Source organism: Pseudonaja textilis, chromosome 3, assembly GCF_049901715.1.
Source record: "Pseudonaja textilis isolate UNSWEBS1 chromosome 3, rPseTex1.2, whole genome shotgun sequence".
Lineage (NCBI taxonomy): Eukaryota > Metazoa > Chordata > Lepidosauria > Squamata > Elapidae > Pseudonaja > Pseudonaja textilis.
The window spans coordinates 46,341,351-46,369,047 of NC_141992.1; the positions used below are offsets into that span (position 1 = coordinate 46,341,351).

General features: G+C 41.4%; 1 long non-coding RNA gene across 2 annotated transcripts in view; it reads right to left on the reverse strand.

Moving 5' to 3' along the window:
* Positions 1 to 1,020: 1,020 nt before the first annotated feature.
* The window catches only part of LOC148126098 (uncharacterized), an 81,840-nt gene continuing 55,163 nt past the window's right edge, over positions 1,021 to 27,697 (reverse strand). For both annotated transcript variants that reach the window (XR_015742559.1, XR_015742558.1), the window contains one exon: positions 1,021 to 1,077. This is a non-coding gene — a long non-coding RNA (uncharacterized LOC148126098). The remainder of the gene's footprint in view (positions 1,078 to 27,697) is intronic.

The window sequence follows — 27,697 nt, forward strand, 5'->3', positions numbered from 1 at the left end:
ATGTATTTGAATTCTATTCAATGTGACCATTGACAATCTTGGCTGAGGATTTTGAGAACTCTGTCTTTAGATACTGATAAAGACTGAAATAGACTAACCGAAGCTCTCACAGAATAAATCAACTGGGTGAAGTGGAGGCAATTTTGTTATCATATGATATAAACACAGCTCTTGCCAAAGTAGGCGTGCTAATTAAAAACCAGGATTCACAGTTGATTAATAACAAGCGCTTTAAAGGATTAGGCCATGTATAAATTGAGCAATTAATAGTTCTTAGCCAGGCTGTATGTCTGTAACCATGATTTTTTGGGGGGTGGCATGAAAAATGCAGCATAGGGTGAACTTGTATACATAATTTCAGAGCCATTCACATGAGGATCCATTTTGATTCCCCCCCACCTCCAACAGATGTCTCTGATTGATAAAGCTCTGATGTACTCTCTGAAATTCTGTCATCCTTTTTCAGATATACTAATCTAGTCTTTCTGAAAATGAAAGAGATTGAGTGTCAGCAAAGGTCTATAACATCACAATGTAACTTAGGGAAGCATGATTTCTAATGTTCTTTACAGACCTTAATAGCAACTGTTCTGTTCTAGGAAGCTAAAAATTGGTTGCAGATGTAATCGTTCAGCCATCTGATATGAAGAACAGGTACTGAACTTAATTCCATCATTAAATATTGCCACAGTGACAAAGAAACAGGGTTGGGAGTGAAAAGCAGGACTGTAAAAATTAAAAGGAACTGTGACTCCAATTCAACCATTCAAGACATGGCAAGCATCTGTTTATTAAAACTACCATAGGATAGGAACAAATTTTCAAATAATTTATAATTAATGACATAGGTTAAATTGCCTAGGATCTTCCCATTATAGGTGCCTGCAGGATATAGTAAAAGAAGAAGAAGTCAAGTTGGTGGCCACAATCATGCAATCAAAGTTCCCCCTGTTTTGTATGTGTGTCATGCCCCTGTGGAAATCTCTGCTTTCTATTCTTGTTTGCTGGTGAATTGTAGATGCTCTTCAATATATTCTGTTGCTGTAATTGATATCTTCTTGTATGCATTTCCACTCTCTGAAAAACAGGAAGAATCATTTAAAGCAGAGGTCTCATTCTCGCAGCCCGTGGGCTAATTGCGGCCTGCAGGATGATATCCTGTGGCCCCCACTGTGCTATGAAAGTATAATATTAGTGTATAATATAAATATAAAGTATAATATAAAGTATAATATTATGCGGCCCAGCCTCACCCAGACTCTGCCTCCAGCAGCCCGCAGGTAAATTGTGTTTGAGACCCCTGATTTAAAGTGACTCTTTTTTGCTGATCTATGTAGCAAAACAGGCCATGTGTGTGACTGTTCTGTAGGGAAATCTATCTGATTCTCACAGTTTATGTTAGATATTTGCATGAGAGGTTTTGATTGGCCAGGAGCAACAGCGGGAAATTTAAAGAGCAGTCACTGGCTGGAGTCACAGCAGCCCAGGAGTAAAAAGAGCTGCCGCAGCCGCTGTTCTTTGTTCTGAACCATGCGAATAAAAAGTGAATAGACTCAGAGCCTCCCGCATCTTCTCTCACCCACAAGCTAACATTGGCGACAAAAGTGGGATACTGAGAGAAGCAGGATTGTGGAAATTGGGTGAGCTACCGAATGGAATGGCCGGAAACAACATGCCACCCACACCATTCGACCCAACCAGAGAAGATTGGGAATCGTACGTCGATCAGTTCCAGATGTTCTTGGAAAGCAGCAACCTCGTAAATATTACAGAGTTGAGGAAGAGAGCAGTATTCCTCAAGCATTGTGGCCCCAACGTTTTTAAAATGGCAAAAGCCCTCACAGCCCCCACTGACGTAAAGACAATGGCTTGGCCAGATTTAGAGAAACTGTTGAGAGCCCATTTTACCTCCACTGTTTCCTCCCTGGTAAGGAGACATGAATTCTACAGGAGAGATCAAAAGGAAGGGGAAAGCATCAATGATTTTGTGACAAGACTAAGGAATAACGCAGGGGCATGTGAATTCTCAAACTTAGACGAGGCTATGAGGGACCGCATGGTTTGGGGGTTGAGAGACCTAATGCTACATAGCTGTCTACTAACCAAACCAAATATAACATTAAAAGAGGCCATTGAGGGAGCGGCAACCGCAGAGGCTTCCCAAAAGTCTGCAGCAGCCATGCGGAAGATGAATAAGGCAACACAGCCCCCACCAAAAAGATATCACCATCATATACCATGAGGACCTGGGGTCGGACTCGGGATCTACTGAGGAGGAAGAAGTCAATCAACTTTGATTCGAAAGGCAGGCAAAGAGCAGGGACAATAAACAAAAAGAATTCTGGTGTATGGGATCTGAAGGAAATCACCATAGATCAGAATGCCAGTTCCGTGATGCTATTTGCCAATGCTGTGAGAAAAGGAGGCACATAGGAAGAGCATACCGAGTGTATAAGCCTACCCAGAGAAGACAAAGGCAAGGCCTCCCCTCCCGAGATGGTGGGAAAATCAAACTGAGAACCCAAAGACTGGCTCCCCCCCCACCCAGATGGCGAGAAAATCAAGGGAGCCAGTATAATAGAAGCCAGAAGAACCAGGAGTTCAACACAAAAAGAGGCGAAACGCACCAGACCGTGATCGTAGGACATTCCAGCACACCTAATGCGAGGAAAGTGAATGTGTGGATAGATATAGAAGGTGAAACTTGCGAGATGGAGGTGGATTCCGGATCCATTCTATCAATGGTATCATGGGATACCCTCAAAAGAATACTTCCTCATTTTAAGAAGACTCAACTGAGAGAACAAATAATAATCTTAAAGGATTACCAAGGAAACAGGATCCCCATCATAGGCAGAGGCGAATTCAGAGTAACATTCAAAAATCCCTCTGAAATCCTGCCACCAATTGTGGTTGACCGGGACAGACTGGGCCTCCTGGGGCTTGAATGGTTCATACCACTAGGAATTGAATTCACAGGCATTAATAATACCACAGACAGTAAGTGGGAAAAACAACTGATGGAGGACTTCAAGGAGGTGTTCGACGACAAATTAGGCCTTGCCTTTAGTCAGATTGGGGCTATATTGGGATCTAGATTAAAAGAAATGGGTGACCCCAAGTACGAGGGCTATCCACAAAATAGATTACGTTTTCATCTGTAGCAAGAAGGGGCGAAGCTAGCATGGCCATCTTTGGTCTGTGCATCCACCGCTCAGTCTGCATCTAGTCGTGCTAGTGTGAGGTACTTATCATTGTCTGCTATTTCACAGCAAATGTTTGAAATGTGTGCTGCAATTGAAAATCCTGCGAGATACAGCCCCGATCTTGCTGTAGGGCAGATGAGGAAAAATCTCCCACTTGAAAGCATTCAGGACTTCTCGAGTGCGATTTGCTGTGTGTGGTCGGGCATTGTCATGCAGAAACAACATTTTTGAGCTTAACTTTCCTCTACGCTTGTTCTGAATTGCTTTTCTTAGTTTTTGCAACGTTTCACAATAATTTCAATCGGTTTATGGTTTTTTGCAAACAAAAACCTTATCACTGATCGCACCTCACATCTCGCGGGATTTTCAATTGCAGCACACATTTCAAATGTTTGCTGTGAAATAACAGGCAACTATACGAACCTCCCACTAGCACGACTAGATGCAGACTGAGCGGTGGACGCACAAACCAAAGATGGCCACTCTAGCTCCGACCCTTCTTGCTACAGACGAAAACGTAATCTATTTTGTGGATAGCCCTCGTACTTGGGGTCACCTATTTCTTTTAATCTAGATCCCAATATAGCCCCAATCCGACTAAAGGCAAGGTGAGTTCCGTTCGCACTTAAGCCAAAAATCGATGAGCAATTAGATAAGCTCATTGCGCAGGGAATCTTAGAACCCACAGATCAGGCAAAATAGGAAACCCAAATAGTGACCCCCATGAAGCCAGATGGGTCAGTGCACATCTGTGCTGATTACTGGGGCACCCTGAATAGAGCATTACAACAAAATGATTACCCCGTGCCAGTGGTACAACACCTATTACACTATTTGGGTCAGGGGAAAATATTTGCAAAATTAGACCTCGCACAAGCCTATCAGCAATTGCCAGTAGACACTGAAACAACAGAAGCACAGACTATTGTCACACACAGAGGGTTTTTTAAATGTAACCGTTTGCAATTTGGGGTTAGTGTAGCCCCGGGACTGTTTCAAAGCCTCATGGAATGGTTACTGCATGGAGTCAAGGGGGTGGTGCCATATTTCGATGATGTCCTCATTTCAGCGGAGGACAAAGAACAATTACTAAAATGATTAAGGGAGGTCCTAAGCCATTTCGAGGAGGTGGGGCTTAAATTAAAGAAAGAAAAATGCCAATTAGCAGACACCAAAGTAGAATTCCTGGAATTCTTAATAGACAAAGACGGCATTCACCCCACAGACAATAAGACAAAGGCAATAAGGGATGCACCCAGACCAAGTGGGAAAATGGATCTACAGGCATTCCTGGGATTAATTAACTTTTACCATATTTTCTTACCGCATAAGGCAACTGTGGCGGAACTCCTACACAGACTGCTTGATAAAAACACAGCATGGGTGTGGGGGCAGGAGGAAGAGAAAGTGTCTAACGAAATTAAGAACTTGATCACATCAGAACGCGCATTAATTCAATACAATGAGACTGTACCTATTACACTGACTTGCGATGCTTCACCATATGGAGTGGAGGTTGTCCTCAGCCACATTTTGCAAATGGAAAGGAAGCCCCAATCGCATTTTATTCAAAAACATTATCGAAACCGGAATGAAATTACAGCCAATTAGATAAAGAAGCATTAGCTGCAGTTACAGGAATTAAGAGATTCCATGAATATATAAATGGAAGAAAATTTACACTAATAACTGACCACAAACCACTGTTGGACATTATCATAGGGGATAAACCCACACCAAATATCGTATCCCCCAGAATGACCCACTGGATAGAATTCTTATCTGCATATAGCTACAACCTAATCTACAAACTGGGAAAAGAAATCAACCATGCTGATGCTTTAAGCCAATGCCCCTTGCCTACAGAGGATGAAGATCCAGCACCAGCGACCACTATCCTCCTGATAGAGACATTACATTGAAATCCTATAAATGCAGTGGACATCGCGAGAGCAACAGCTAAGGACAGAACTCTGGTGCACATTTTGAACTGGATAGGAAGGGGGTGGCCAGTGAAGGACATAGATGAAAAAGTGAGACCTTTCAAAACCAGACATACTGAACTCTCCGTATTGAAGGGTTGCATACTATGGGGGATTGGGTAATAATTCTGGACAGTTTGAAAGATGAGATACTGGACATGTTGCATGAGGGACACCCAGGAATTGTTAAAATGAAGTCGTTAGCAAGGAGCTATGTATGGTGGCCAGGGATGGATAAGGAGATAGAAGGGTGGGTTGCAGCCTGCCAGAACTGTCAGGAGATCTGGCCAGCCTCACCCGTAGCCTCCTCACATGGATGGAAACAACCAAGAGGACCATGGTCCAGGATACACTTAGAGTTTGTGGGACCAATAAGGGAAAATACATTTCTAATAATAGTGGACACATATTCAAAGTGGTTGGAAGTTAGCATTATGCAATCCACGATGACAGAGACAGTAATAAGAGTATTAAGAAAATTATTTGCTACACACAGCCTTACGGATGTCCTAGTCTCTGACAATGGTCCACAATTCATGGCTACACAGTTTGAGGGATTCTTGGCGCAAAATGGCATATGACATGCCCTTTCAGCACCTGGACATCCATCCACGAATGGTTTGGCGGAACGAATAATGAGATACACAAAAGAGATACTTCAGAAGCTAGGGCCGGGGGATGTACAAGCAAAAATAGACAGAATGTTGAGCATACAGCACATAACACCAAGTGCATCTACTAACAAAAGCCCCGCTGAACTACTAATGGGAAGGAAGCTAAGATCTCAATTAGATAGAGTGCACTCAAATTACACACCAGAAAAATCACTAGACTCAGCAACCACATGCAGGAACTTCCAAATGGGGCACCCAGTCTATGCTAAAAATCTAACAGGTAACTCATTATGGGTACCAGCAACAGTGATTCAAATAACAGGGCCCCATTCATACAGAGTAGAAACAACTGATGGAAAAAAACTGGAGAAGGCACATTGACCAACTAAGGACCATGGGAATAAAAGGAATAACCAGAGAGGAAGGGGGAGACCCCTCTCAAACAAGAATGGGAAAGAGAAGGGAAACCCCATCCATTCAGAACATACACAAAATAATGCAAAACAGGCCCTAACAAGTACATGGCCACCACATGGCCAAAACTTAAGAATAGCTCTAAACGCATCAGAAAGGAATAGTGGAGAACAGGCCCTAACAAATACAAGGCCAACACAGGGCCAAAATGTAAGTTTAGCTCCAAACGCACCAGAAGGGAATCACAAAAAAATCACACTTACCAGATTTGCAGCAACCATCCAGGGAGGAAGGAGAAAGGGCAGCATCTATGGGGATAAAATGGCCACCCAGGAAGGTAGTTTCCAGGAGGTTCCATGGGAGGGAACCGGAGAGGCAAAGAATCCCTCTGAACAGCTCGAAGTCCAACCCATGACTGAGCTGTGCAGGTCCAGTCGCACCCTTAAACACCCCGCCTACTTACGTGACTATGTACAGTAGGTGGGACGGTATTGGGCGAGCTGGACCAAGAGGGGAGGGTTGTTAGATATTTGCATGAGAGGTTTTGATTGGCCAGGAGTAACGGCAGGAAATTTAAAGAGCCGTCACTGCTGGAGCCGCAGCAGCCCAGGGGTAAAAAGAGCTGCCGCAACCACTGTTCTTTGTTCTGAACCATGCGAATAAAAAGTGAATAGACTCAGAGCCTCCCGCATCTTCTCTCACCCACGACCTAACAGTTTACATATCCTATCTCTTACAGTGTTACAATATTTATATGGAAAACTGATGCTGATACACAGCTCTTTTAAGATGTGATCCACAAGGACAGTACTCAGATAAAACAACTGCCATCACTGCTATTACTTCTGCTTCTGTTTTAATGGTTGTATTTTGGAATAACAGTTTACCACTCAGAAATCCTCTGGATGAAGGCAGTCTATTAAATATTGTTAATTAAAAATATTTTGACTGTTCAATTACATATTAAACAAAAAGAGTCTAAAACAAGCACTACTAAAACAAATGAAATTTTAAAAAGAAACCAGCAATCATAATCTGAAGAAGTAAATTGAAAAACAATAATTTTGATTTTTAAGACTGGTGTCTAAACACATTGCTGAGGCATACTTATATGACTCATAAACAATTCTATTGGTACCATTATTATTATTTTTTACTTTTTAAAACATTTTTTAAAATGAGAACTCCCAGTTCTACCATCCATCATTTTTATAAGACCCATTACAATAGCCATTGATCAGAAAGCACATCTTGAATTCATTGCAAGAACTTAGACTTATATACTGCTTCACAGTGCTTTTTACAGCCCTCTCTAGCAGTTTACAGAGTCGGCATATTGCCCTCAACGATCTGGGTCCTTCATAGGCTTTTTAAACAATAAAAAAATGATGGATAAATGTGGATCTGTGCCATTTTGTCTATAGAAAAGACCAAAGGAAGAGTGGCTAGGGGGAGCATCATTCTAGAGGAAGCAGTAGCACTATTCTGGAAAAGTGCTATTTTGTCCTATGACAACTATTTTGGGATTGGCTGTCATCTGCAGACTGTTATGAGATATATATTGCATATATTAAAAATTCCAATATGCTCATTGGCTTAAAATGATTGGGGAGCAGCTATAAAGCAGCAAATCACTCTGTCCTGATTAGAAATGAATGGATGAATGTTCAGAAATAAGAACAACTCAATTGGGAACTATGCACAGTGTGTCAATCTTAGATTTGGATTCCATATTCAGCCCTGGGTAAAGATTTCAGGAGCAAACTTTTCCTGCACCATTACATGAAAATTGGCCAAACACTAGAAAGGCAATTCTTTTCTTCCCTTCAGGCTAAAAGCAACATAGCCTGAAAAACAAGTAACTAGAATAAAATAAATCTTCTGCTCTAGCAAGTTTCACCACATTTGTCAGATTTTTATTTGGAATGTTTCCCATGAATGACTGTAGGTATTTTTTTTAGAGTCATCCAACCATTGCTGTACCTAGATAAAAATAATACAAAAAGACATTCTAACACCTCAGCGATAGCTGGATGACCTTTAAATTACAAGCAGAGCTTAATAGTATCAATCCTAAACACATTTTAAAACAAAGTTTTAAATTTAATTTGTGTTAACACAAATTAACAACTAAAATAAAAAAGTAGATAATTGGAGGCAAGGAAAAAGACCTGGCAAATGTTTGGCCTTTTCATCAAAATAATGACAGTAAAATAATGTTATAGGAGAGGACCTGGTTGAGAGCGAGGGAGGGGGTCAAGTGCATCATTAGTCTCAAGTCTCTTTGCATCCACAAGAGATCAAAGTCCAGTCCACCTTGAATTTGGCTGACTCTTATCTACCACCAATTCTCCTTGACCATTAGTAGTTCAGATTCTTATAGAGAGTGTTAGCGTACAATAAACCTGTATTCATTTGAACTACTTTGGCTCCTGATGTCCTATTTGACATTATTCTGTTATTAACAATGCTCAAGGCAAAGTCTAATATGATTTTGATTTAATTAATCAGACATATATGTTTATGCCTATATCTGACTTTTTAATAATAAGTTACCATAGAAGAAAATAATCATGTTAAAAAATATGAAGATCATGACCAAGCTTTTTATCTACCCAAATTGTTATCTCTTCAAGAAATGATAGCTACTATTAAATCTAGGAATACAGGAAAAGCTCCCAGTCCCGATGACTATTCTACTAATGTGCATATTGATTACTTCATCTCTACATGATTGGGTGTTTATAATAATACTTCTTTTAACAGTTTTTCCAAATTCCTTTAATAAGGTTTATAAACTGTGATTATAATTATGCTGCTGATTGAGTAACCTATTGCCACATCTTTTTGTTAAATGTTGGTAGCAATAGCTTAGCACTGCCACTTACAGTACATGTAATTTAGAAATGTCATTGTCTTCAGTTGTAAAGTCATTGTCTTCAGTTGTAAAGAAATAGCCTTGAAGAGCAGAGCTGCTACTAAGTCATGATCAGAAAGCACATCTTGAATTCATTGCAAGAAATTAATTTGGGTAATGTCTCAGAGTGGCCCCTCTATAATTCACACAAGATAAGGTAAGGAAAGAAGGGAAGCAAATTCAGACAAATTTAATATACCTTGAAACTATGAGGTGAAGCTGATTTCTGGTTTGAGCTTCTTTGGTGATGCACCAAAATCCATGATCATGTGCAGTTTCGATCCATGCTTGCCACTGGAGTGCCCTGAGCCTGCTGGATTCAGAACAAAGCCACCCTGTAGAGGTGGTGAAGATGGGGGAGGCTGCCAGCAGGGTCGAGGAGAGATGCATCTCTCCTTACCAGTTGGCCTTTATCCCTCTCCTTCCCAGTTGGCCATTACTCCTGGTTGCAGCGGTGGTCAGAAATGGCCACCTCAAAGAAGAACTCAACTGGAAAAGAATGTGCAGGAGGAAGATAAGAAGAGAAAGTTTTGGTTGACAGGGTTGAACTGAAAAAGCAATAATACAAGGTACCCTGGAATTTGAACTATAAAGAATAACATTGTTCCCAAAGAAGATTTTGAAGCGGTGAAGGAGAGAGGAAAGGGAAAGGATTTGCCTTTTTTTTCTTTCCTTCCTCATATTGACAGCTAAGAGATTTAAGTAAGAAACTGACAAAAATCCACTTTGACATCAATAGGCGTTTACACTGAAAATAAAATGTCAAAGGGATTACAAAGACTTTTGGATATTCAAAAACTTTTAAAAGAAGGAAAGGAGAGAAAAGGAAAAAATAAAAGGCAGAATCTGGAAAAATGGAGGAGACTGCCTGGAAGTAAAAGAAATTTACAGTGAAACTTCAACAAGATTCCTATAAGATACATTCTAACTGAAAGTTTGTAACAAGATAATAGAACCCCAGGAAGAGAAAATGAAAAAAAGAAGTAAGAAGAAACAGCTTTGGATGATTTGGATTACTTGGTGATTTTTGGATTTTTGGTTATTGGATTTAAATGACTAAAATCAATCAGGTGGCTGTTTAAAAGTGTTTAAAATGGGATCACTCTTGGAAGAACTGAAAATGGAACTTAAAAAACAGAAAGAAGATGCATAAGAAGGAAGAGGGTTTTTTTGGCTTCGTATCTCAATTTTTAGAAATGGAGATCTTGAACTATGAGAAACAATAAGAAATGCTTGTAGAACAAGAGCGGTGGGACAAAGAAGAAGCCATCTTTAATGACCAAGTAATTTTATGTGGGGGAAAAAAAGGAAAGGGGGGAAAGAGAGTGAAAAGTTTAAGATTTGAAAAAAACAACCAAAAAACAAAAGAATAGATTGAAAAGTAATTACAATATTAGGAAGAAACAGAAGAGAGGATTAAAGAAGAGAGAATTAGAATTAGAGAGACAAGGGGTCAAAAAGGGGAGAGAGAAGAAGAGGGAGAAGAAGGAAAGGAAAAGAAGTTATAAAGGACAGAAACAAGATAAAGAGAAACAAGGAAAACACATAAGGATTAAAGGTATAAGCCTATTTAGAAGACGTAGAGATAATGGGTGAAAATTTAATTGAAAGAGGGATTCTGCAAGGGTACATAAGATAGTATTGTTATATTAGAAACAGAAATAAACTTAGAAAATATGAAACAAGTGTGATTAAAATGATAAATAAAATACTTATTGTAATGGAATGGAATATTTGTTAATAAATAAATGAAATAAAGAGAATGAGAGAATGAAATTAGGAAAGGATGGGAACATTTTAATTATTAATGATTTATAAAAATTTAAGTGAAGAGAAACATGAAAGAAATATGAAAAACAAATATGGAAATATTATAAGTGTTCCTAAGGAAGTATGATATTCAATTGAAAAGAAATGTTAAATATGTTAAAGATTATAACTAACATCAATGATAGGGCTGAATTGGAATAGAATAAGTATTTATTTACTATTGTTATATATATATATTCTCTTTAAGAACATAGTGTGTATTTTAAGAATGTACCGAACAGGATTCGATTGGAAGTTATGTGTTATACTGAATGTTATAATTGTAAAGGCATAAATTGAAGTTTAAATAAGAGTTGAATGGACAAAATTAAAAGATACAAAGGTGTCATACTCCAATCAGTAATTACAGGGGAAAATTTTTTTCAGGGGGAAAGAAAATATGAAATTGAAACAGGACAGATAAAAGTATAAATATAATGATTAGAAAGACATTGAAACCTAGAAAAAGATATATAATTGAATTTAGATAGGTATAAGATAATTAAAAACAAGATTGAGAAAACTAAGGGAGGGGAAAAATTATGGAGAAAATGTTAAAATAGTAAAAAGATATGGAATAGAACACAAAGATGAATATGAAATTGAGTTTGTGTCTGCATGGAGAAGTGATAACCTGGGATCATGCTATTCTCAAAAAAAGATATTTTATTTGTATTATGTTTTCTGAAAACCCAAATAAATTTTTTACAAAAAAAAAGAAACTATGAGGTGAAGCTGTCAGATTGGGGTGGTGGTAAATATTGTTTTTATATTTAAAATCCATGAGGATGTTATTGGGCGACCAAGGGTATCATCTGGTCATGACGGTGCCATAGCAAACTGTAAATAAATGTCTATCTCCAAGACTTGATTGCTTTCCTTTCTTTATTTTTAGATTGGATATACTAGGAAAACTTAGTATATTCTTTGTATTTTAGATGAAAAAATTTATAAGAAAAATCTACATATAATTTATATTTATTATAAATTTAATAAATAAATAATTGAAAGGACTTGGAAACAGAAGTCCTTTCTCTATAAAAGGGGACACATGGCACAGACCTGAGTGCTGCCCCTTCTCAATGCATCTTTGAAGAACTTGCTCTTTGACTTGTCTTGAAAAGAGGGTTTCTTTTCTGACTTCTGTATCAGGCACTAAGTGCTGCTGAGAAATGAGATGCCCTGTTTGGACAGACAAAGCTTAACCATGTATTTATCCTGTCTTGCCAAACAACAGATCTATTTCTGCTGTGGACTGAGAATGAGGGAGAGGCCTTATTAAGGATTGGTTTACCAAATTATAGCATGCTGGGGGAAAGAGAATGCCAACTGCTGCTAAAAAACAAAAAAAGGGCCTTTTTTTCAAGTTTGCATTGATGGATAATATTTGGCAAGATGTGTAATCTTCCTTTCTCTCAAGGTAGGCTGGTGTTTATTCAGTATGTTAAGCCACTACTCCCACCAACCTCAGCTGCACTAGATGGGAATGGATGGCCTAGCAGAGGTGTCAAACTGGCAGCCCACTGGCTGAGTGAGTCACATACAGACCATGCCCACCCCAGTTCCATGAATGGGAAAAATGTCGTGAAACATTATATGATAGCAACGTAATGCCGTGAGTTTGACACCCATGGCCTATAGGGTCACTGCTGAAGGGTAGCAGGTTGTGGAAGATTATATCACTCCTCTCATTTCTGGTACAGTTGGATAACAAGCTCTCAATGGAAACCCTAATTCCAAGCCAGCACAGCCAATAGCCATACTCTTTGGGAACTGGAAAGGCTATAGTCTTACATACAGAGAAAATGTAAATTGGGGGAGGCCTTTCTTATACCAAGGCAGACATGCCCTTCTAAATATATACAACAGAATTGCTCATGCTTACAGAAGAATCCAGTGGCATCTGAACCAATATGATAAAAGAATTCCTATTTAGCCTTCTTTTATCATTAAATAACTGCATCACAGTGGCAGATGAGAAAAATAATTTAGAATGATTCTATTAAGCCTGCCACAAACAAAAAATAAATGTGAGTATCTGTGTTAAATGTGTAATTGCAAACTCAAACAACACAGAGTAATAGAGTCCAGGGAATGTTCTGCTCCTTCCAATGACCATCCTCCCAATGACCATCACTGTCATTGCAAGCCATGTTATATCATTATGCAAACTGGAGAAACGTTTAAACAGGTGTGCACAGGGAAGACTGTTGGACAGCTTGTCACCTGTTCCAATGCCCCCAGCAAGCTTTGTGTATAGCCTTTGGTACCCATCTAAAGGGAATATTGGATTGAGATAAGAGGAAAGTTACTAACCACAATATTTAAATCATTTAAATACTTTGCATTGCATTAAATTTGTCCACTTTATAGAATCTAACAAAAACTAATGAGATATAAAATGTTTGTCAAGAAAGAATCCTGACCCAGTGATTTATACAGCACAGTAGCTGATATTTGTTGATGGATGACAAGGGACACTGGCTTTTATCGACTGGCAGGACATAGATTGGTATCACATTCACATGAACTAATTTGATGTATAGATTAGGGCTCAGCAAAGCATGTAAAGGGAGGCTTGGCAAGACACTGATGTGAATGAACTGTTATAATGCCGCCTCCTCTCCTGCTGTCTTTCAAATCATTCCTGTTTTGTTTGTATGTGCATATATGGCTTCATATGAGTAAAATATTCTATAGTGCTTGTTAAGTTTGAGCAATGAGAGGCTGAACCAGAGCATGAGTGCAACAATACTTTATTTTACAATAAAGGGCTGACCGTGCTTGCCACGCCTGGAACTGGCTCGCAGCAATCAGCAACCGGTTGGACCCCGCAGCCTGCTTTTATAGCTGGCTGCTGGGGAGAACCAACCAATGGGAATGGGGGAATAATGCCCACATAAAGTGAGTGGACCTGAGTGAGAACTCCTTGAGTCCTCAGGACATAACACCCCTTCCCCCCAGATGCGAACATGCATAGTCCTTGAGGTAGACGGGGGGGGTTGTGTTGGCGCCCGGAACGGCGCAACACGGGAACATTGTCTGTCTGTTCGGTATCAGTCTGTGATGGTCGAGCCGGCATAGTGTCGCCAACACTCTCTCTGGACTGGGCATCCTCGGAAACCACCGGGTTGGTTACTGGGGTCGAGCTCTCGTGGGTTGGATCAGGCTGGTCAACTCTCTGGGCGCTGTTGTCCGAGTTTGGGCTGACCGGAACGACCGCTGGTGCAGACTGGTCGCTGGCAGTGCGATGTGGCTGGGCGGCGGATGAGGCGGTTCCCCTTCGACTGGAGACTCTGGATTCTTGTTGGCAAGGGTGCTGAGGCGCCTTCTAAGCTGGTCTATGTGTCTCCTCCAGGCGCGACCATCCTCCAGCCTGACTCTATACGATCTCGGCCCGGTGATAGCGATGACCTCGCCTGGAATCCAAAGTGGGTCCCCAGCGAAATTCCTTGCGAATATCGGCTCCTGTAACATAAAATGTCTAACCCCGAAGTAGAAGCGAGGGGAGAGTCAGGGCAGTATTGTGGGTGCAATCTGTCCAATACAGTCCTCAGGCGCCGGCCCATCAGAAGTTCCGATGGGGACTTATTGGTGACTGCACAGGGGGTTGAGTGCTGGCTCATCAGGAACCGTGCGAGTTTGTGGTGCCAGTCATCCCTGCCAAACCTAGCGAGGGCCTCTTTGGTGGTCCTGACGGCCCTTTCAGCCAACCCATTACTGGCAGGGTGAAATGGGGCTGTGAAAATGTGGCGAATGCCCAGGTTGGCAGCAAAACGGCTGAATTCTACTGATGCGAACTGTGGGCCATTATCGGAGACAATGGAGTCGGGTAGTCCATGTGTAACGAACAGGCGCGTTAACACGTTGGTGATTGCTAGTGTGGTGGTCGTGGATAGCTGTGCCACGTCTATCCATTTGGAATAAGCGTCCACAACCACTAGGAACATCTTTCCATGCACGGGCCGGCCAGATCGATATGGATTCTAGACCAAGGGGCGCTGGCGCTCTCCCATCTGGTAGGGGTGGCGATGGGGGAGCAGGACGGGATTCCTGGCAAATGCTGCAGGAACTTACCCAATTGACAATGTCCTCGTCTAGACCCGGCCACCACACGTAGCTGCGGGCTAATGCCTTCATTCTCACAATGCCGGGTGTCCCTCGTGCAACGCCTCCAGGACTCGGGTACGCAGCGAGGTCGGAATGACCACTCGAGTGCCCCACAGTAGACAACCCTGCAAACTGGACAGCTCCTGCATGCGAGTCTTAAAGGGTGCGAATTTGTTATCAACGTTGCCTCCCGGCCACCCCTCCTCACCCAGTCGAGCACCTGGGCGAGCGTTTGGTCTGCCTTGGTTTTAGCGGCGATGTCAAGGGCGGTGATGGGCAGGTCCAACTGGGTGATTTCGAAAATGGCGTTGACAGGAGCTGGGTCTTCAGCCGGAGCGGGTAAGGGGCAGCGACTGAGAGCGTCAGCGTGGGATAGAGTTTTGCCGGGTGGTGAATAAGTTTGTATGAGTAGGCCGCTAGGAAAAGTGTCCACCTTGTCATCCTAGGGGAAAGGACTTGAGGTGTCTGTTTGTCGCCGGCCAGTAGGCCCAGGAGGGGCTTATGGTCGGTGACCAGTTCAAGAAGTGGCCAAAAGGAATTCGTGAAACTTTTTCACGGCTGCAACAGCTGCTAGGGCTTCCTTGTCTATTTGGCTGTAATTTCGCTCCGTGGCGAAAGCGTCCTGGAGAAAAAGGCGATGGGGGCCTCGGCGCCATTGGGGAGTCTGTGACTAAGGACCCCCAATTCCAAAAGGGGATGCGTCTGCTGCCAGTACTAAAGGAAGGTTGGGGTCGAATTGGATGAGCACTGCCTCTGACGTAAGTAGTGATTTGACGGCTTTAAACGCCTGGTCTTCTTTGTGCCCCCAGTGCCACGGTGACTTTTTGTCTAGTAATCTGTGTAGGGGTTCGGCTACTGAGGCTTTATGGGGCAAGAAGGATGCATAAAAGTTCAGCAGCCCCAAGAAAGCTTGTAGCTCCGTTTTGGAGGTTGGTGTGGGAGCTTCATGGATTGCCCTAACCTTGGACTCCAGGGGGTGAATGCCAGAGGCGTCAATTTTATAACCCAGAAAGTCCACCTGTCTAGTGGCAATGGCGCATTTTTTTTTTTTTAACTTGAGGCCATGCTGTCTGAACCTCTCTAACACTGCTCGCACTCTCTGGAAGAGTTGGGGTCTGTCCCTGGCCGAGACCAAGATGTCGTCGAAGTAGGGTACTACACCAGGAGGCCCTGTAAAATCCGCTCCATGAGGGATTGAAAAATACCCGGGCAACACTTACGCCAAATTGGAGACGCTTGCATCGGAAGGCACCCCTGTGAGTGACGATGGTCTGAAGTTCCGCTGTTTGGTTATCAACAGGGAACTGCTGATATGCTTGAGACATGTCCAATTTAGCAAAAATACTGCCCGGCTCGAATGTGTGCAATAAGTGCTGAATGACGGGCACAGGGTAGGCGCTAACTTGTAAATATTTATTGATTGTTGTCTTGTAGTCCGAGCAAATTCTCAGGCTACCATCTTTTTAAGGGTGTGACAATGGGCGTCTCCCACTTGGCGAAATCTGTTGGCTCAATGACCCCTTGTTTTAGTAGTTTATCCAATTCAGCGTCTAGTTTTGGTCGAATAGCAAATGGAACTCTACGTGGTTTTAATCTGATTGGGACTGCCTGGGGGTCAACGGTGAACGAGATGGGGGTTCCATTATAACACCCCAGCTCCTCGCTGAACACATCTGCGTAGTCAGCGAATAAGGAGTCAGTGTCTGAGGTTGAGACAGCATGGACTCCTGTTAACCCTAGGCCGAGGTGGGGAAACCAATCGAGCCCCAATAAGGTGGGTAGATTGCCGTTAACTACCACTAGAGGTAGGTGGCCTTTAAAAGCTCTAAAACTGACAAAGAACTTGCCTCTGCCGATCACGGGAATGGCCTTCCCTGGTAGTCCTTCAGACCGAACTGGCATCTCTGAAGCCGGGTAGTAGATAGGCTGGGGTGGAGTCTCTTGAGGGTGTTCCACGAGATTATTGAGAGCACTGACCCTGTGTCAACCTCCATGTGGCACGGTTTACCTTCTAGGGAAACGGAGAGAGAAATTTTACTAACAGTGTGGCAAGTACGCCTGGCAAGGCGGTGCGTGCGACAGTTTAATACTTGCCTCTGTGGTCCCGAGTGCGAGGACGGGGTCTGTGTGCAGCGCTTTGGGGGCTTGGCAGACTCTCGCGATGTGCCCCTCTTATGGCAGTTGTTGCAAGTGGCTCCTTTAAACTTGCAGGTGGCCCTTTGATGCGATCCCCCACAGGCTAGGCACAATGTGATGTGCTTGGGTGGACCGGTGTATTCTTGTTTGGCCCCTACCTGCGACCGTCTGTCGTTGGCGAGGCGGTGGACGTCGTTTTCATCGTTGTGGGTTTCCTCCGCTTCCACCTCTTCGGAATGGACTGGGAACGATGCTAGCTTGGCACTTGGGCCCTGAATTTCGGTGGCTGAGTTCGTTGCTAGCTCGGCTGCTAGGGCCTCCTCGACCGCTTGCGTGAGGTTGAGGTCTTTTTTGCTAGCAGGCGCTCTGTAGGTTGAGATCCTTGACCCCACAAACTAATTGATCGAGGAGCATGTCCTCCAGGTACGTTTCAAACCCGCAGTGCAGGGCTGCTGTTCTGAGGGCGGCCATATATTGATTGATGGTCTCCTTACTTGATTGCTTCCTCATACGGAACGTGAACCTCCTGGCAATTTGTGAAGGCCTGGGAGCGTAGTGGTTAGTGAGGATCTCAAGCAACTCGGACCACGGAACGCTTTTTCAATTCTCTCAGCGCTACGAGTGCTGCGGCGGTATCGTAAACGGTGGCTCGCGCAGTAGATTAGGAAATAGGATTTTTCCGATGCTCTCCGCGTCTGCCAGGCCGACCGCATCGATATAATGATTGAAGCGGTTCTTATACGACTCCCACTTCTCTTCGTCTGGTTTAAACGCCGGGAATACTGGGTTGGAACTCATGGTGCTGGACGGCTGGGCTACCTGCGGAAAAATCTCTGGGACTACGGGCGCCGTGAGTTACTAGTGATATCAGCTCTGGAGAGGTTTTTTGCTACCCTCTCTTTCTCTCTCTGGGTTACCACGTTGGCTGCTAGCCGTTGGAGGTGTCTAGATTCGCGCCAAAAAGTGGGCGTTAGTGACTTCCTACAGCGCTGTGCTGTGTCTCCTACTGGCTCGAAATTCAAATGACACCCGTTTGAATTTCGCGCCAAATACAGAGCGACTGCGGCTCGCAGCGCTTCACTTTCCCTGCAGCGGGGCTAACAAGCGGCTACAGACGCTTCTAACTTTTGAATCAGACCGCTTTCTCTGGCTGCGGATCTGCGTTTGCTCTTTTGATCGCTCGTTTTGTTGGCTGACCGCTCTCTCTGGCTGCGGATCAGCGTTTCCCTTGTCGCCAGCCGATCGCTCTCTCTGGGCTGCGGATCGGTGGCTAGTGACTCAGCGGTTGCAAGGTGCTTCTGGTAGCCATCCCACCCTCGTCGCCAGTGTTAAGTTTGAGCAATGAGAGGCTGAACCAGAGCATGAGTGCAACAATACTTTATTTTACAATAAAGGGCTGACCGTGCTTGCCACGCCTGGAACTGGCTCGCAGCAATCAGCAACCGGTTGGACCCCGCAGCCTGCTTTTATAGCTGGCTGCTGGGGAGAACCAACCAATGGGAATGGGGGAATAACGCCCACATAAAGTGAGTGGACCTGAGTGAGAACTCCTTGAGTCCTCAGGACATAACAGTGCTCTTCTTCAATTTCAGTGTATAATTTGCATTTTTTCTCTGGTAAAGCAAGTTTTTTTCTCCTGCACTTGATAAGAGGGAGCCAACATTTTATAAAAGAGGATAAGGAGGAAGACAGGCTGACTTTCTACAGGTATTTGGCAAAGAAGAACTTCTGATTAAACAAGTGAATCATCTCTTGTCCACTTGGGACTCTTTGTAGAAATAACAAATAATTGCTAAAAGCATTACTGGACTTAAAATTACATTTTAGAAATTTAGCAATGCAAAAAATATTAGCAATGGAAAAATAAGCTTTAAAAACAGAACACTACATTTGTATTTACTTTGCATCATATGGATGTGCTTGGAGAAGTTTCCTCACTACTCAGCCCCAGACTGTTTCTTATTTAAACACAGAAAAACAAACAGGCCAGCTCATCATTCATTATGTCACACAAAGATATACTTCTGGAGCTTGTAATTCAAAGTGCTATTGTTTCATCACGAGGAAATGACTCTCAAAAAGGTCTGAGTTAAGTTTTTCCTATCTGCTGCTAGGTGATTGCTGCTGATACATTTATATCATCTGCTGATATGATTATATAATTCGATAATGTAGGTACAGAAGCATTAATCCAAGCATTCTTGGAAGGCATAACTAATCAATTCTTTTTAATTATTCATAAAAACATACAACAAATAATGGCCAGTGGGTGTTCAACAAACTACAAATATCAGTTGGTCATTTGTTTGCCTGCCAAATAATAAATCTTATCAGGTACAGAGCCAGGAAACAAATTATTCATTTTTAAAGTATCAGGAATTTTGTAATTGACTGAGAGCAAGTGGGAAAGCTGTTAGTCATGTTTAAATGATTTGGATGAAACATAGTTATAATAGTGAGGAAAAAACTATTTTTTTCCTTTGAGAGCTTGCTTTTTTATACTCAAGGCTAAGTTGTTTGTATAGTGAGGAAACCCGTTTCCGCCCCCCGCCCCCCTGAAAATTAGGGTAAATTGGATTAGTGGATCCTCTTCAAAGATGGAAGGGTGCTTAAGAGCCTTTGCAACTGTGACTCAGATGCTAGGAAAGATTGTGGTAATAGAAAATAAAAGAAAAACATCTATTCCTTTAAACTTTTTTATTTTAAAAAAATAGGCATGCAGACATACCATCTGTATAAATATCACATAGCATTCTTTTACTTAAAAACCACATCTCTGGGGTATTTTTCTAGATTTATATGTCAGTGTTTGGGATTTACTTGCAAAAATATTCTAAGAAATAAGAGATAGTTCTGCCCCCTGCAAAATTTTGTTGAGAGGTTGTAGATGTTCTAGGGCTCCATCAACCAGGGATGGATTCCACCACAAACCTGCTGCTTCATTAGCCTGCCTGTGATGCTCTGAAAGCAGGTGAAATCAGGATGGAGGTTCTGAGAGCTGAGTGGTTTCATACAATCTTAAATCCCTTCATTCTCCTAGCAGACCACCCTATACTCCCCCTCAGAAAACATACACAGTACATTGCCCTGAAGCAGGCAGAAGTCGTTCCATCCCATTTTTTCAATTGTAGGGGAAAGGCTATATTAGAAAGGGTGAATACGTGAAAAACCGCACCCTGGCTTCCCATTTTAGAAACTGAGAATGGAAGAAATTCCATATCCCTGATTCCCCTTCCCTGGCTATGAATTGCTTTCAGTCATTTATAGTTACAGTGGAAAAAATGAAAGGAAATGGCAGAACTCTTCTATGCTTATGGTTTGGAGCAGAAGCATCAGGCTGGAAAAGTCTAACAAGTATTTCTAGCTACCATTTTTCAGTACTTGATGTTCTCTCTGTCAGTGACAAGGCTCCTGTTTCAGGTGTACACAGTACATTGGCTGTGCAGAGTTTGTGCATAATAACAATTCATATTTTTGATTCTGTAACTTCAGCAGGGTGAATAATACCTTCAATGGAATTCAGTGAAGCAGGTGGGCAATGATCCCCAACTTTTAAAAACAAAGCAAAGTAACTTCATTTACTTATTTCAGCTTTCAGTTCTAATTCAGCACTTCCAATAAGCATCCTAGATGCCTCTGTATCTGTAGGTAGTCCAAGTACTGTAGCAGGTATTCACATACGTATACAAACACACACACACACACACACACACAAACAAGCAAACAAATAAATATATTTTATAAATAACTAATCTATCTTTCCTCACTACTGAATTGAAATGTTATCCACCCTTTTTGACTCAGCAGTAAATTGTACTGGCATGAAATTTGCTGCCCCACTGTTGATTCCTATCCTATTTCTATGGTTCCTGGGCCCTCTTACTATGACTCAGTAAATGCTAGCCTTGCTCTTGAGCCACATAAAGTTGGCATAAAATTTCCTGCCTTCACAGCTGAACCCTAACCCGCCTGTCTCTGATGATGTCCTGATTTGGGGGATGCAGGATATATTAAGCAAAGTCATTGATTAAGCCCTCTGGCTTTGCTGTCCTCCAACTTTCTCAATGTCACCAGTCAGCAGGAAATCATCCATTCCTGAGCCTATTGCTGTGGCTGGAAGCTCGTTTAATAAATAGCTAGACCCATCTGTCAAAATCTGGTATTCCCTTACACATATGGGATTATTGAGCTGCCTTGAAAAGGACCAGAGCCTCTCCTGCTTTATTGGGAAGTCCTTCTCCCCATTATCCATCCTGCTGATTAGTTGCAATTCCACTTAGCAACCTCATTTTTGGTTTGGCAGTGTACAAATTCTGTATACTATGATACTGCCCTTGGATAATGTTGGAAAAAGGAGGAGAAAGGCTACTTTAACACCTCTCACTCATGAGCTGGAGACAAGATAAAGACAAAGTTCGGAAGACAGCAGGAAAAAAAAAGAGATCAAAAGGGCATATCTGTGACAAATTTAAAAACAAACAGGGAAAAAAACCCCTCTGCTTTTTTTTCCCTTTGCAACCTTATCAGAAGGACTGATGTGATCCCTACAATAATACATAGCTCTTTGGAATGCATAATACATAGCTCTTTGGAATTCAATTCATCTGCTGCAGAAGAAATTGCTAATTACTAATCCAATAATTATTATTTAATCATTAATAACTATTAATGTTAATTATTTAATAATTAATTCATAAATGCAGGGAAATGGATTTGATGAATATTTGGGGGGGGGGGAGAATCCTTTCTCTATCTCTTACAGTATTATTCTCTTTCTTCTTTTTGTAACATGACCAATCCCATTTTTTAAAATAAAACTGCCCCCAGAGAGGAATCAAAAGATCTCAGTGCTTTCTAGTAATGAGCAAGATGACTCCTCTAGTGCTTTGTACAGGGGCCATCATTCCAATTTCTAAAGGAAAATCTATGAAAGTTCACTTTTAAAGTCATATAGCTACTTTAGAAATGATGATTCTATAGGGTTCCTTGTATTCCAATAGCAGTCCCACTCTAAGTGGCTAACTCTAATCCTAACCCTCTCTTCCAATAGACTGCCAACTGCTATGTCTCCTGCTAGTCAACAGATAATTTAAAACACACACACACACACACACACACACACACACAGTCTTGTGGTTGACTCAAAAATAGCCAATGAACTACAATATCTTCAACACAAAAAGCTCATGCTCCTTACATCCCCCTAAAGCTTTCCCTTCCTTTACCTTTATTTTTTACACATCTTTAAATTGCAAAGTAAGAACATGGCTACTTTGATTCTTTGAAAACAACCTATCAGTCTTTCCTCCTACAAAGTTTTCTCCTACAAAGTTTCCTCCTATAACTTTCTTCCTACAAAGGAAGTTGGAACAAAAGAACAGCCTGTTCCCCATCACTGAAGCATCAGAACCACTATAACAACATAAGGGAGGAAGATAGAAAAAAAATAGAAAGAGTCCATATTAATGTCAAAGGAGGGCAGGGAACGGGGAGGCATCTTTGCATGCCTCGGTGTGGGAAAGCAAGAGGCAGGCATCGGGACTAGTAGGAAGGGAACAATCCCCAAATGAAAAGACAAGTAGTTTGGTTCACACACAGGAGCTAGTCGGTGGAACCTGCCTTTCCTGAATGGATGGGAAGCATGAGAAACAGAAGAATGAGCAATCAAGTCTTGAGGTGGCCATAGGCCAGGTTGAACACCAGTCCATCTCCAATGGCAACTCACTGCAATCCAGACTGGAATTTCTGAAGTTGGCTTAACAAACATCCAATAGCAGCAATGAAGGCAGGCAATTTAGGCTATTGTGTGGAGTTGCCCTGTGGCTTCATATACCCAATACTCCTGCCTCCTATTTTCCAACAACAATAATCCTTTGTGATGTATTGGACTGAGAAGGAATGACTGGCTTAAAGTCACTTTTAATACCCTTTTAATAACCAAAGGTGTTATGTCTGGGTGGTGGGTCCCAAGGAAAGACGAGACTCGTAGTAGTGAACAACAGCTCTTTATTAAGCAACCAGATACTGAGACAAAAACCCTAGCCACAGCTGCTCTTTTTATAGAGCTGGCTGCGGCTAGGCAGCCAATGACAGGTTTTTGAGCTTGCTGCGCTTGGTGTTAGCCAATTGCGGCAAGCTCTATATGGGCCAATCAGAGTGTCCCATAACGACCAATCATGGCCTGGCTTTTCCAGACCAATAGGAATGCAGGCCTTCAAGCCTGCTAGTATGGAACAAAAGGAAAGCCTAGAACTCTCATTCTCCAGATCAGCACTGCACCTAATTGACTCTCAAAATCTTCAAAAGGGAGTAAAGAAGGTTGCTTTTTTCTAATCTGTGGTTTACCACTTATTTGAGTCTGAGAATGCTGCACCCAGAGTTCATGTGGAGCCTAGAGGAACTTTGATTAGCTTAAGCTATTGAAGCTAATGGAGGCCTGGAGACTTAATACGAATCTTCCATATGAATGTCATGCAGGTAAATCCTTGCCTTACGACCACAATTCAGCCCCAAATTTCTGTTGGTAAGTGAGACAGTTGTTAAGTGAGTTTTGCCCCATTTTATGACCTTACTTGCCACAGCTGTTATCATTGCCAATATTAAATTAGTAACATGGTTGTTAAGTGAATCTGGCTTCCCCATTGACTTTGCTTGTCAGAAGGTTGCAAAAGGGAATCACACTACAACTGTCATAAATATGAGTTAATTGGCAAGTGTCTGAATTTTGATCATGTGACCATGGGAAGCCAGATCAGTCCTACGTGTGAAAAATGGTCATAAGTCACTTTTTTCAGTGCCGTTGTAACTTTAAATGGTCACTAAATGCACGATTGTAAATTGAGGAATACCTGTACTATAAAAACCAGAAAACCTGATTGAGTGTTTTTGAATATCTTTCAGAAAGGTCCAAGTATAGTAGGATTCTGGCTGAGCACTTCTGCTCCTTAATAAGTAACTGTTTTGCCAAATGCAGGACCTACATTAAAGATAATGAGTCCTCCTGTAATCTCCCTCTCTCCTTAATGCCACTTGAAGCAGATTGGTTCTCTCTGCTGCTTTCCAGGGCTTTTCTAACATAGATATCTTGAATTTGTGACTCATAGCAAGCAGAGTCAACAAGAATAATGTAAAAGATAAAAGAGGGACATCTGGTTCAGGCAATTAGTAGTGCATATCTACATTGAGTGTACGTTATACAGTAGATACATCAGTGGATAAAATGCAGGTAATATGTAAATGTATTTTATTTTGAAGAAAATTACAAACATGGCCTTGTTTTGGATATTTTTCAAAGAAAGGAAAAACAAATATTTGCCATCATAGCAAATAATGCACATGAATATATATTCTTGGAGCTTCAGTGTATTCAAAATTCATTATTCCTTTTAAATGAAGTGAAAATGTTTGCATGGCTGAGTATTAAATATTGCCCAAAATAAAACTGCTAAAATAAATTAACCATAGGAAACAGCAAACTGGCAAGTGGATTTTCTGATGCATTTGCACACTCAAAGGGTGTGTGTGCTCCTAGGTGGGAGAAAGAAAGTGCACTGGATGGGATTCTTAATTTGCTTCTTTGAAGAGATTTGAGGCATGCCATCAGCACCTTGCTAATCACTGCAGATGCTTTGGAAGACTGTAGGTGGAACTAACACATCTTGCGATTGCTGTGAAGAAATGTTCCATAAATAAGAGCTGTCTGGCATGACTTAAGAGAGTGCTAATAATAATATAAAGTATTGTTAAGCAGTATCATTCTTAGGTCATGAAAGCAATAGCCCTCAACAGTTTCCTACCTGAAAGCCAAAATTCCCATATGCCATGAAAAGGGAGAGAGGTTTGATAGATTTCTGTTTCAGAGGGATCAAAACAACTTGATTGATCTAATGTTAAATAAATAACTTGACAAAGAGGATGGTGTCTGCTCTTCCTAAGAACATAAGATTATGGTTGCTGAAGCAGGCAAAGACCTGCTGCATAGTGCAGCATTTTGTTTCTCACAGTGATTAACCAGATATCTTAATATCTGGATGCTTACAAGCAGGAACAATTCCCCTGCAATTGGTGTTTGATGCCCCTAGCCTGGAGATAATATTGAGTCCTCATGATTGCCAGCCCTAAACTAATCTTACCTCCAGACCCCTTTGAAAACCATCCGTTTCTGGCATTAGCCTTACATCAGGTGGTAATTAATTCCACAGATTAATTATGCACTTATAAAGTTCTCTCTGAAACCTCTTCCAGGCAGTTTTCTAGGATGACCACTGATTCTAGTGTGGTTTTCCATGACTGAGTTATACACTTCAGTTTTATACACTTCAGGCCTACTGTCTCCAAATCACCTTTTCCCTGAGCTATGAAGTAGGAAATATTTTGGCTTGTCCTGTGTGTAAAACAGATAAAGTGATTTTGGTGATCAATAAAATAGGAGTCTGTGCACAGTTTTCTAATGCAATAATAGAAAAACCCATGAAATACTTTTGCAGTATTATCCTGACAAAGATAGTTATTATTATTACATGGATCTTTTGCATTTTGTACAGGACAAGTCCCTGCCCTGAGGAAACGACAAGGAAGAAATATTAGAAAAAAGGAATGGGTGCCAGGAACAAAATAGGAGGGTGCAATAGCAGAATTATAAATGATTTGAGTCAGTTTGATATTTCAAGGGTGTATTGTAGAAACTTAAAGAAAATGAATATCTTAGCACATTTGATGTGCTAAGTATGATCAATCACAAATATCAATTTTCAAGAAAACACACTGGTAAAATTGCTTTTCTCCTCTCTATCTAGTCACTTTTCATTCATAATATTTCTCTCCAGGGCATCTTTGCATTTTTAATTCTGGTTAGTATATATATACATGCATGCCACATAGTAAGCAATGCTGATTCCTTCTTTTTAATTTTGAAAAACTTTTTCTTTTTTAGAGATGATGGGATATTCTTGGAAATAAAGATAATTCTGGAGCAAGATGCCTTGCTTTGCAGAATGACTGTACCTTCACTATTTTTGTTGTTTTTAGATATGAAAATATGGAAGAGGGCCAGGCAGATATAAGCTTCAGTCTCTCTGTCTGTGCTTATGGCATGGTTTATCAATATGAATTATGACAGAATAATGCACATGCACTCATTTAACCTAAACACATGACAGATTCTTACACTGTTAAGCCAACAGATGAAAGAATAAATCCATCTGACTTTAGGACCCAGGGAGCTGTTTCTTGTTCTGCTTATGCATGCTGAATTGTATTTCTTGAAGATAATTCTTCTCCATGCTGTCCAGAACAGTTTCAAAGGAGATTGGGGTATGCCATAGAGAACAATGACTAAAAGGCAGTTTAAAAAAAGCATATGTACACCTTTGGATTTTGACTAATAAAGCAACATTTGATAAGAAATTGAGTTTACATGTGGTAAAAAATTCTGTTTCTCATCATTCTCCTTTAATTTGATGGAAGCGAAATTATTCTTCTCCCCTCCTCCAAATAAAAATGTTTTGGTGAAAGTTATTTGATGGATGGGTCGTGTGTCCTGTTTCCCACTTAGGTTCATGTTTCTGCAGTTTTCCCTGCTTCTCACACCAATCAAATGCCAAAGGAGAATGTCATAAAGGTATTACTCCTGCAGAGCTCTTTGGACTAGGAAGCTGAATAGCTGGAGAATAGCCACTGAAGCAATAGAGGGATGGAAAGATCCTGGACAATATGTATATTCATGTCAGCCTTACTAAATAGAGCAGAAGAAATCATGGCCAGAGAAGCTAATTTTACTTTATTGTAAAGCTATAGTAACTAAATCTTGGAAGTCTGAAAGTACAATTCTTCCACTGTCACCATTACAGCCCTATAATTTAGTGGGGTCCCCCCTCTCTTGCTCCATCCACTATGCAGCTGTGAGTTATGCTGTCAAGTGGTACTCCATTCAAAATTCAAGAAAGAAATACTTAGACTCCATAGATTAGAAAAAAGATATCTTTTACTGAAAATGAAGTGGTAGCAACCGTAGAATTCTGAATCCGAGAAAATAGGCACGTAAATCACATATACAAAGTGATGGCAATGTTTCCACCCCCAAATAGTTCAAATGGTTCTTCCAATTAAAAGTTGTGAATGTCATCATGTGGACATCTTCAGGTGGTGATGAGGATTCTGTCCATTGATCTTGGCATACTTTGATAAAGTTTGCAGCTGCACAGAGAAAAGAAAGCTAAGCGAGAAATAGAAACCTAAGGCAAGAGTTTATACTCCCCCCTCCTCGTTTTATACAATATTAGAATGTAACACCTCCAGCTCGCTTCCCAGAATTTATCCCCTCCTCCCCCCATTACTTATGGCAGCCAAAAGATGCAAAGCAATAGTAGAAGATCTTGAAGGCTGACATATGCTTCCTCTTATCTGACCATTCCCTAAGCAACATCTCTTTGCCTGGTCTCCTAACGTCATTCTCACATATCTTTCTAATTTAAGAGGCCAGAAAAAGGGTTTTTCAAACACCTTAAGAAT